This window comes from Rutidosis leptorrhynchoides, chromosome 3, assembly GCF_046630445.1.
Source record: "Rutidosis leptorrhynchoides isolate AG116_Rl617_1_P2 chromosome 3, CSIRO_AGI_Rlap_v1, whole genome shotgun sequence".
NCBI lineage: Eukaryota > Viridiplantae > Streptophyta > Magnoliopsida > Asterales > Asteraceae > Rutidosis > Rutidosis leptorrhynchoides.
In genome coordinates this window covers 478,266,817-478,278,081 of record NC_092335.1, presented here as the reverse complement: position 1 = coordinate 478,278,081, position 11,265 = coordinate 478,266,817, and the positions used below count along the sequence as shown (strand labels likewise).

Genomic DNA, 11,265 nt, shown 5'->3' with positions numbered 1-11,265 from the left:
CGCAAGCTCGCAAGGCGCAAGGACACAAGCTTGCGCCTTGCGAGGGCAAGACGCAAGTCTTCTTGCGTCTTGCGAGGGCAACCTGACAATTTTTTTTTTTTGGGGCTCCAGCGCAAGATTTTGTTTGGGAATGGGCATTTTGGCTATAATCCATATATTTTTATAAATCAGACAGGCCAATAAAACGATGGCCCAGCCCAATATTACTTACCGACACCCATCTGTTTTTACAAAAAAAGGAAACAAAACAGATCTAGCCTTAATCGGTTACACATGCCTATAACGAACCACCGAGAGATAAGTTCACAATAATATTTTGAGTTGACATCGAGTAAAAGTGCACCCGTTTTCTATTTTAATCTTAACTATCGTAATAAACATGGATTTTAATGGGCAGTGAAATGGTAAATAAAGCCAACCAGCTAGGCAACTTTCTTGGAGGGTGAACGAGTTTGAAGCTCAAAGGTGGTTCTCAGAAATCATGTTGCTTCTGTTGTTAATTCTTTCATCAAGTTCAAAGGAAATCTTTCTGCTACCAGCATTTTCTTTGAAACCCCCTTTTTTATATTCCTTTCAATTAGATCTTCGATTTGATTCTTCTCATAGGACATTTTTAGCAGCTTCTCTCCACTCCAATTCTTCCTCAATTCGTAGTGATTATGATGATCGGCCTCTATCTAGGTATCGAAAAGTTACCAACTTGAATGATGCCTACACAATCTGTTTGATGAAATGACTCAGAGAAGACCTCTGCCCATCTGTGATTAAATTCAATCAATTGTTGACCGCTGTCACCAGAATGAAACATTATTCTTCTTCACTTGATCTTTTCAAACACATGTCTTCAATTGGTGTTCCTCTTGATAAATACAATATCAGTACTTCTATCAAGTGCTGTTGCCACTTGCACCGTACCAATGACGGTTTTGCACTTCTAGCTATTTGCTTCAGACAAGCCATTGTACCAGATGTGTTTATTTATAGTACACTCTTAGATGGACTTGTTATAGAAGATAGGATTCTTGAAGCTGAAATATTCTTCAAAAAGCTTATGAAACTGAATATCTGTGAGCCTGATGTAGTTATGTATAACACTATGATTAAAGGACTTTTGTAAGATTGGAAACAATGTTACTGCTGTTCGTTTGCTTAGGCTAATGAATGATAAAGGTCATAAAGCTGATTTTGTTACATATAGCACCATCATTGATAGTCTTTGCAAAGACAAAATAATTGATGATGCTTTTGATCTTTTCGAGGAGATGGTGTTTCACAAAGGGATACTACCAAATGTCATCACATACACCTCTTTGATTCATGGTCTTTGTAACTTAGGTCGTTGGGATGAGGTTTGTAACATACTAAAAGAAATGGAGGATGAAACGATCTCTTTAGATGTGCAAACCTACAATGTATTAGTGGATGCATTATGCAAAGACGGTAAAGTAGATGAAGCACAAGCTGTTATCAACATCATGATTAAGAAAGGAAAGATTCCTAACGTAGTAACATACAGTTCGCTTATTGATGGTTATTGTTTACGAGGTGAAATGAGCAAAGCAAAAACAACTTTTGATTCAATGGCACTTAAATGTTTGGTCCCTAATGTTGTCACTTACAATAGCTTAATAAATGGGTATTGTAAGAATTTGATGATAGACAAGGCCATGGATATGTTTTCTGAAATGGCAAGAGTAGGTTTGAAACGTAATAAAGTCACTTACAACACCATGATACAAGGATTGTTTAGTGTTGGTCATTGTTCGGCTGCTCGCAAACTCTTTGATGAGATGCTTGCACATGGTCAATTTCCCGATGATGTAACTTATGGAATAATCTTAGAGGGTCTTTGCAGCAACAATCAGGTAGAAGACGCATTCTCTTTGTTCAAGTTATTGGGTAATAGCAAGCTCAATTCAAATATTGTTGTGTATAGCATTCTGATTGATGGTGCAAGCAAATGTGATAAGTTTGATATCTCAAGGGTTCTGTTTGATGACCTAAAAAATAAAGGCTTGAAACCTAATATTCAAACATATAATGTGATGATTAGTTCTCTTTGTAAGGAAGGTCTATTAAGTGATGCAAAGAAGTTGTTTCTAAAAATGAGTGAGAGTGGTTATCCGCCAGATGACGTTACGTACAGAGTTCTTCTTCAAGGATATCTAAAAAATCAATATTATGATGATGTAGAGATGCTTTTTACATGAAATGGAAGGAAGAAGTTACTCACTTGATATTACGACCTTAACACTGTTAGTGAATCATATAGCAAATGGTTCATTGAAGGATACGTTGCTTGAGTTGATACGTCGGCTAGTGCCAAAATACTTGATGGAAACTTAGGAATAACCTCATTATTGATAACCTCACTAGGAGCATTTGGCTAGGGAAATGATTAGAAAAGGTCATTGGATAACGTTACTCAGTTCACAACTTTTATGTATTTTTATATTGGTCGTTGTTGAATGATGTGCAGCTAACCATCTTCTTTGTGTGTATGTAATTGCTTTTGTGCTGTAAGTTATCAAGAAGCAAAGTTTTATTAGTTATGAACGTATTGATAATTAATTGTGGTGGACATATATATATATATATATAGTGGTAGGATAAAGAGGGAAGTAACCATTCGGGGGGAAGCAAAAACTTTTTTTTTTTTTCGTTTTTTGAAAAAACTTTGTTCACGAACATTATAGATGAGATGAAAATATGAACATTTAGTAGAGACATTTTGTGATAAATGTTTTTATTTTGGCGGGAAAACGCTCGAAGAAGTAATATATAACAATTATCGTGTTTTTCGAGCGTATTTTGAGGTTTTAGCTATTTGGGTTTAGATATTAGGGTTTAGATATTAGGGTTTATAGGGTTTAGATATTAGGGTTTAGAAATTTAGGGTTTACGGTTTAGATTTAGGGTTTAGATTTAGGATTTAGATTGAGTTTTTAACACGAACGGTTTAGAGTTTAGGGTTTAGGGTTTAGGGTTTAGGGTTTAGGGTTTAGGGTTTGGGGTTTTGGGTTTATGGAATAAACCCAAAACACCAAACCCTAAACCCTAAACCCTAAACTCTAAATCGGGCTAAATTTTACTTCACAAAACATGAAAAAAAAACGTTCATATTCTTCACGAACAATATTATCTTGAATGTTATTTTTGTCGATCGTTTTCCCGCCTAAATAATAACATTCATCACGAAGTGTCTTCTAATTGTTCATATTTTCGTGTGATCTTGATGCCGGAAAAAAAAATTCCAAAAAAAACGAAAAAAAAAAAATAATTTTGCTTCCCCCCGCTTCCCCCCGATTGGTTACTTCCCTATTGATCCTGCCCTATATATATATATATATATATATATATATATATATATATATATATATATATATATATATATATATATATATATAGTGGTAGGATCAAGAGGGAAGTAACCATTCGGGGGGAAGGAAAAACTTTTTTTTTTTTCGTTTTTTGAAAAAACTTTGTTCACGAACATTATAGATGAGATGAAAATATGAACATTTAGTAGAGATATTTTGTGATAAATGTTTTTATTTTGGCGGAAAAACGCTCGAAGAAGTAATATATAACAATTATCGTGTTTTTCGAGCGTATTTTGAGGTTTTAGCTATTGGGGTTTAGATATTAGGGTTTAGATATTAGGGTTTATAGGGTTTAGATATTAGGGTTTAGAAATTTAGGGTTTAGGGTTTAGATTTAGGATTTAGATTGAGTTTTTAACACGAACGGTTTAGAGTTTAGGGTTTAGGGTTTAGGGTTTGGTGTTTTGGATTTATGGAATAAACCCAAAACACCAAACCCTAAACCCTAAACCCTAAACTCTAAATCGGGCTAAATTTTACTTCACAAAACATGAAGAAAAAACGTTCATATTCTTCACGAACAATATTATCTTGAATGTTATTTTTGTCGATCGTTTTCCCGCCTAAATAATAACATTCATCACGAGGTGTCTCTTCTAAATGTTTATATTTTCGTGTGATCTTGATGCCGGAAAAAAAAAATTCAAAAAAAAACGAAAAAAAAAAAAAAAAAATTTGCTTCCCCCCGATTGGTTACTTCCCCATTGATCCTGCCCCTATATATATATATATATATATATATATATATATATATATATATATATATATATATATATATATATATATATATATATATATATATGATGATGATTGTGTTGGGAGTTCATATTTTTTATTTTTTTATATTTGCTTATTTGGTTTGTGAGAAAAGGCCAACTGATGGTGATATGGAACTATTAATAATAAATTACCGATGAAGGAAAATGAAAGGTCTTTAAAATATAATATAACTATAGATGGATCTTCAAATTGGGAGTCTGTTGATAGGAAACATCGCATGGATGTTGTGTCGTTTACATTTACCTCTTCTATTGAGAAATCAGTTTATGAATCCGAGCCTTCGGGTCAACCATCGGTCAAGAGTCATCTGAAGGATGATCAACTAGATACACCTAAGATTGATAGTGATGCTTTGAGCTGTTTAGTGGAACACAAACTGAAGGAAATATCTTTTTTGGTTGAGTTGTCTCAATGTGACATCATCAGTAGTGGTTCTACTACAAATTCCAGAGTGCAGGTATGCAATGCTCTTTCTCCAATGTTTCATACTACAATCACATTATTATTTTTTAAAAATTCATCAATTATGGTTAATTGCTGTTGTTACTATCTGTGACTTATTTTATTCGTTTGCAGTTTTGTACACCATAGAATATCAGAAACGTGGTCTGCCACATTGCCGTACATTGTTATGGGTTCACTTTTCACCATCAGCCTCTATTAACCACAACTGATCTCTTAATATGCAGCCTACGTTTAAGAACATCTATGTCACACGAACAAATATCTGTCTACCCTAAGAAAACATCACGATAATGTATGTATCGCATTTGTACTAACTATTGTTTTGCTTATTGGGAGCATGGCGCAAAACCTACTCATCTGGCACAACTTAACCCGGGCCACAGAAACCGAGTAATATAAGCGAGAGTTTTCAGACCGTCAGACGGTGGTTCACCACTCATCAGGAGCACATCCACTCAGTCTGCACCACTGGATACTGTTGTATTATCATTGACGAAATGGTATTTCTCATTTAAAATTTGTTAATAAACCATATAACATGTCCTGTTATCACAATGGCATAATTACAAATTGTCTGCAAATAATTACAGCGTTACCCTATGCTCGTAAGCATGAGTTACAACGACAAAACCCACTTTGATGGCCTTACGCAGCTAGTTAGGTGCCGTTTACAGAGTCACATATTTCTACTGCGAACCAAGGAACAACTGGCAAAAGGTTCTACCAATAAACAATAACGTAATATGTAGCTCTAGCCAAGAGCAGCCTCTAAACATTCCACTGTATAGTTTTGCCTCCATAGCTGCTGGCATTTTAACACGTGTTCATGTGTTTTTCCGTAGACACTATATTTGTGACAGTAACACACGTTAGATTTTTGCTTGCAGTTGATGAACTCCTACTAGCAATAGCAACAGAAACAGGCTCAGCTTATAAAGCGCAAAACAGTTCCACCAGCGTACTGCGGGTTAGTGACCACCAACTCGTTTCTAATCAAACTTGCAATGAAACTAAAGTTTTCGCTCATTGACGAATATGTTGCTGCCATTATTCTCCAAAACTTTCCAATGCATTTTCATATGCTTTAATATTTAGATTTTATAATTATAACAATTATATCTATTAAATAGTCTGTGTGTATATTATGTTTTATAAGTACCAAGTCCAAGTATGCATGTGGTACATATCAAACATTCATTTATTTGACAATTACATGTTTTATACTCCGTATTATATATAGGGGCCATATTCTAACGGTAAGGTGTGGTGAAGGTTTTAGAAATTTTATACCTACGTGGCTAGGTTTATTGAATATATGGTTAACATCCCACATCTTGGGATTTTAGAACAAGAATCTTTATACATCATGATAATACTAGTTAGACTGGCATTGTTTTGGGTTTGTATTGACAATGTATTTTGTATTGTTCTTTTCGGCTTATGGTATATCCGGGCCGTGTTTGCTTTGTTTGTTTAATATATTTTTTATTTTGCCCAAAAAAAAAAATAATACTAGTTAGACCATCATATCTAAGTCACAAAGATTCAATTTTCTCCAATTTCAAGATAGCTTTTTTTTTATTAGCGAGGAAATCCCCCAACGAGCACATTGGCTCTCTCACGGAAGGTAAACCTCGGGTAATCAAGCCTCCGAGCGCGATACCTGGTACCGGGTAAATTTCGCATTATGCGCACTGGTCACACACCCTTTATGAACAATTTGGCATAGCCAGGAATTGAACTCGATTGGTGTGCTTCATTGGGCAACTACGGTGGCTACTCAGGCAAGCATGCGTGGTTAATTTCAAGATAGCTTAGTGGTAGTACTAGTATGTTCTAATATTTTCAAAATATGATCCAAACCTCACTATTAGCATATTGAATCTTCCACTTTTTTGATGGGTGGGTTAAGATATTATTTTTGGTTAAATTTTTCACAACTAATGTGAGTAAAAATATTGTGATAGCATGAATATGAAAAAGTTCTTTTTTCTCGAGTATCTTGTTAGTACTACTAAATTTGTTCATTGCCAATTTATTTTGCACAAAGCAAAATAATACTGTACTCGATAATAATTTTACCCAGCAATTTTGAATAATAATAGGGACAGGTTACTGATATACTTGAAGTGATGCAAGCCATGTGTTTGGCTATAGTTTGTCGGCACCCACTGTATTACACTGTTTATGAAAAGAATGGAAAATGTTACTTACACTCAACTTCTCAAATTGTTCCTCTGCATCCACCCGATTAATTCTGGGACTACGACAATAATGTCGGTCTTCATAAGTAAATTTAAAACATGTCAGCATGTACTCAGAGTTCTAAGAACTACGTTCATTTTGCTGCGGTTTTGTACCACCAACTCACATTCTGACTGCTGCCTTCTGATTTTGAATCACCTTCAATTTTAAGAAATATAGTAATTGCACCTTTGTCAATTACACATGCCGGACTACTTCATTTACTATATTTTTTTATTTTATTACTTGGGAAACAAAAGATTCAATTACACATGTAAATATAGATAAAGTGTTAATAATAACCTACGTTCCTTCATAAAAAGAGGGGTAAGAGTTTTTATGCATATGAAAACACTTTGGAGGACTTCTGACCGGCACAAATTGATACAGATAAAACATAACCCAAATTGATCCAATTATATAACAATTGGGTCATTACCACTTCTTATTTATTTATTTATTTTTGCCAAATAACGAAAACTCGTCCCATTTCCCAAAAGAAATTACAACGAGTACCTCTTATGAGTTTGGGTTTCATCGACCTGAATTAGTTGCACCAGACATTATATGCAAATAAAGTATAGCATGTGACGCAACAAGGCCGGGGATATTTGAAAACTCAATGTGCCTAGTGAATCAGATAACAACCAAGTGAAATATTCTATGAAGCCAATGGGGCTTTGCCTCATTGGTCACCATGTTAACATGGTGTTCGAGGAGACCAGGGTTCGAGTCTCGGGGGGGGGGGGGATTTTCGTGAATTAACTTCGTGAGCTAACCACTAACATTGCCTTTCAAAAAAAAAAAAAAAAAAAAAAAAAAAAAAAAAAAAAAAAAAAAAATTCTATGAAGCTTCTACTGAAATACGGAGTATACTATATGACAGGTAATTTGTGAGCAAAATGACACTGGTGGTAGTTTTTATCTGCAGTCAAAAGTTCACATGGCCAAGTATTGCATCATAAAACTTTTTAATTAAAGTTAAGTAGAATCATTATTAGAGTATTAGTTAGTACAGTTTACAGCTTGTGGGGGTATAGCTCCCCTAATTTAGGAATCAAAAGAAGTGCAATCTCAAATTAACTATTTAAAGCATCTTAAAATGCTAACTCCATTAACAACACTTTAAATTTGAGGCCCCAGGGGCCAAGGTCGACACACATACATTATTTTGCTTAATATCAAACCCAAGTCGCCAACACCAAGTATGTTTGTCTTGTATAAAAAACACTTCAAAATATTAACAAACTTTTGAATTAATCTGAGACAAAATATCACGGATGGTCCTATGATTTGTATTGAATTACATTCATAATCCCTGTGTTTTTATTGAAATTGGTTGCTATGGTATAATCGATCTTCCGATGGCCTCTCACCAACCGGTTCCTCAATCAATATAGAAGAGAAAAATCTCGTAAATTATTGGTTAATTCACACCGGGCTGAGATTGAACTCGTAACTTTCGTTTTGTATTTGAGAGACAAATTAAGTGCTAAGTGTGTAGAGAATGAATAGAATTTGTAAAACGCGAAAAAATTTGTTTTCAGTTGTAAAAAGTAAAAAGTTCTTAAGTTTTAATAGGTGTATTTATTTGTAAAAAGAAAAAACTTTTGTGCTCTTTTATAAAAAATAGAAAGTATTTGTTCATTTGTAAAAACTATTGTTCATGGTTATTTTCTTTTTCCCTCTCCTTTTTCACCCTATCCCTCACTGTTGTGGGTGGTTAATCGTTTCATTTGAAGCTCAGTAGTGAGTTTCTTTTTCTTCTCTATTTAAACAAGTTACAACTTTATTTGTTGTCTTTATCCTTGATTAGCTGACACCCCTTAACCAATTACCCCACTTGTTTGAAAAGAACATAAAAATTGATTAGTTGATGGACCACGTTCCCTTTAAAATATGATCCAACTTTTATATACATATAGTGGGCCGAAAATTCTTATAGGTTAGGTATTGGGCTGTTATGAGTACATTCTGTTGGGCCACCGCATACATCTTTTGTTGGGTCGGAATTTCATTTGCTGTTGGGCTGCAAATGTCGGGGTTAAAACTGTGATCCAGTTATTGTAAAATGGTAACGATGATGAATGAGGATGAGTCGATTATGATGATGATTTCGGGACTATGGTGTTAAAGATAATGATTAATGATGATCCGTGAAGAAGCATGAGGATGATGACTCACGTACTCATGTTGATGATTCGAAAAGATCGTAAATGGAGTTGGTGGTTACCCATGTTCGTTACTATTCCTGCCGTCGAACTTCTACCTTTTGTTTTTATTTCTATCATACTAAAACTATGAGAAAAATAATGATGATTATCACGATATTACGTGATGATGATTGTTATGATGTTACGAGAAGATAATCATGAAACAAAGATGATGAGTACTTGAAGATCACGATGATGTTGTGATATATGATGTAGTAAGAAGGATCGTGATATAATGATTGATGATGATGTCGGTGTTGATGATATGGTGAAGATGACGATGAAACCCGTTAATCATGAGATGATGATGATAATCACAAGAGACGATCGGTGATTAGGAAGCGAGTAAGATGATTAGGATGATGATATGGTGTTAATGATTAAGATAATATGATCATAATAATAATAATAGGATGATGTTTATGATCCATGATATGATGATGATGGTATAACTCCTACCATTTTTATTTATTTATTTAAGATTAGTATTATTATTTATAATATTATTAACATTATTAATTGTTAAGATTTATTATGATCACTATAAATTATTATTATTATAATTAAAATAAGCATTATTATTTGTATGATCATTATTAGAATTACTAACATCATTATCTATATCATAATTATTATTATTATTATTATTATTATTATTATTATTATTATTATTATTATTATTATTATTATTATTATTATTATTAGTAATATTAGGGTTAACAATATTATTATCATCATTATCAATTTTAGTAAAACTACCATTATTATCAAAAATTATTATTAGAATTATCAATTATTGTTAAAGTAGTATTATTAGTAAAATTATCATTTTTATTAAAATTATTATTTTCATTGTTATAATTACTAGTATAAGTATTAACATTTTATTAACATTATTATTATTATTATTATTATTATTATTATTATTATTATTATTATTATTATTATTATTATTATTATTATTATTATTATTATTATTATTATTATTGTTGTTGTTGTTGTTGTTGTTGTTGTTATTATTAATATTATAATTTTTATCATTATTAATACTATCATTATTATTAATATTATTATCATTATTTTTATTAATATTATTATTATTATTAATAAATAATATTAACTATTATTATAACACATAAACATTTTTGAATATTATATATATATATATATATATATATATATATATATATATATATATATATATATATATATATATATATATATATATATATCAATATAGTTATGTATGAAAGTATTAATTTCAATACATAGTAGATAGAAATAAAACATTAATTTATAATACTATTAAATTATAATAAATAATATATATAATACTTATTATAAATAATTATTTATTAAAACATTTAATAAGTATATAATATGTTAATAATAATACTTATCATGATAATTAAGTAATAGATATTAATATATTTAATATAACCTAAAAATTTAACTGTTCTATCACGATTATATGTTTTAATATATACATAATTGAATATAGGTTCGTGAATCCGAGGTCAACCCTACACTTGTTAAATGACGTCATATGTATTTTTACTACAAAATACAGTATGGTGAGTTTTCATTAATCCCTTTTTAAATGCTTTTGCAATATATATTTTTGGAACTGAGAATACATGCGATGTTTTTATAACTGTTTTACGAAATAGACACAAGTAATTGAACTACATTATATGGTTGAATGATCGAAATCGAATATGCCCCTTTTTATTAAATCTGGTAATCTAAGAATTAGGGAACAGACACCCTAATTGACGCGAACTCTAAAGATAGATCTATCGGGCCCAACAAGCCCCATCCAAAGTACTGGATGCTTTAGTACTTCGAAATTTATATCATGTCCGAAGGAGGATCCCGGAATGATGGGGATATTCTTATATGCATATTGTGAATGTCGATTACCAGGTGTTCAATCCATATGAATGATATTTTTGTCTCTATGCATGGGACGTATGTTTATGAGAATTGGAAATATGAAATCTTGTGGTCTATTAAAATTATGAAATGATTATTTATGTTAAACTAATGAACTCACCAACCTTTTGGTTGACACTTTAAAGCATGTTTATTCTCAGGTACAAAAGAAATATTCCGCTGTGCATTTGCTCATATTAGAGACATTACTTGAAGTCATTCATGACATATTTCAAAAGACGTTG

The 11,265-nt window shown here is 32.0% G+C and overlaps 1 long non-coding RNA gene and 1 pseudogene across 1 annotated transcript; both read left to right on the top strand.

Annotated features, from left to right (window-relative positions):
* Window positions 1-481: 481 nt before the first annotated feature.
* LOC139901693 (uncharacterized) lies at window positions 482-2,346 on the top strand (annotated as a pseudogene).
* Window positions 2,347-4,869: 2,523 nt separating this feature from the next.
* On the top strand, window positions 4,870-5,788 carry LOC139899562 (uncharacterized). The gene is made up of 3 exons (XR_011777579.1): window positions 4,870-5,128; window positions 5,219-5,345; window positions 5,516-5,788. It is a non-coding gene; the product is annotated as an uncharacterized lncRNA (long non-coding RNA).
* The last annotated feature ends 5,477 nt before the right edge of the window (window positions 5,789-11,265 follow it).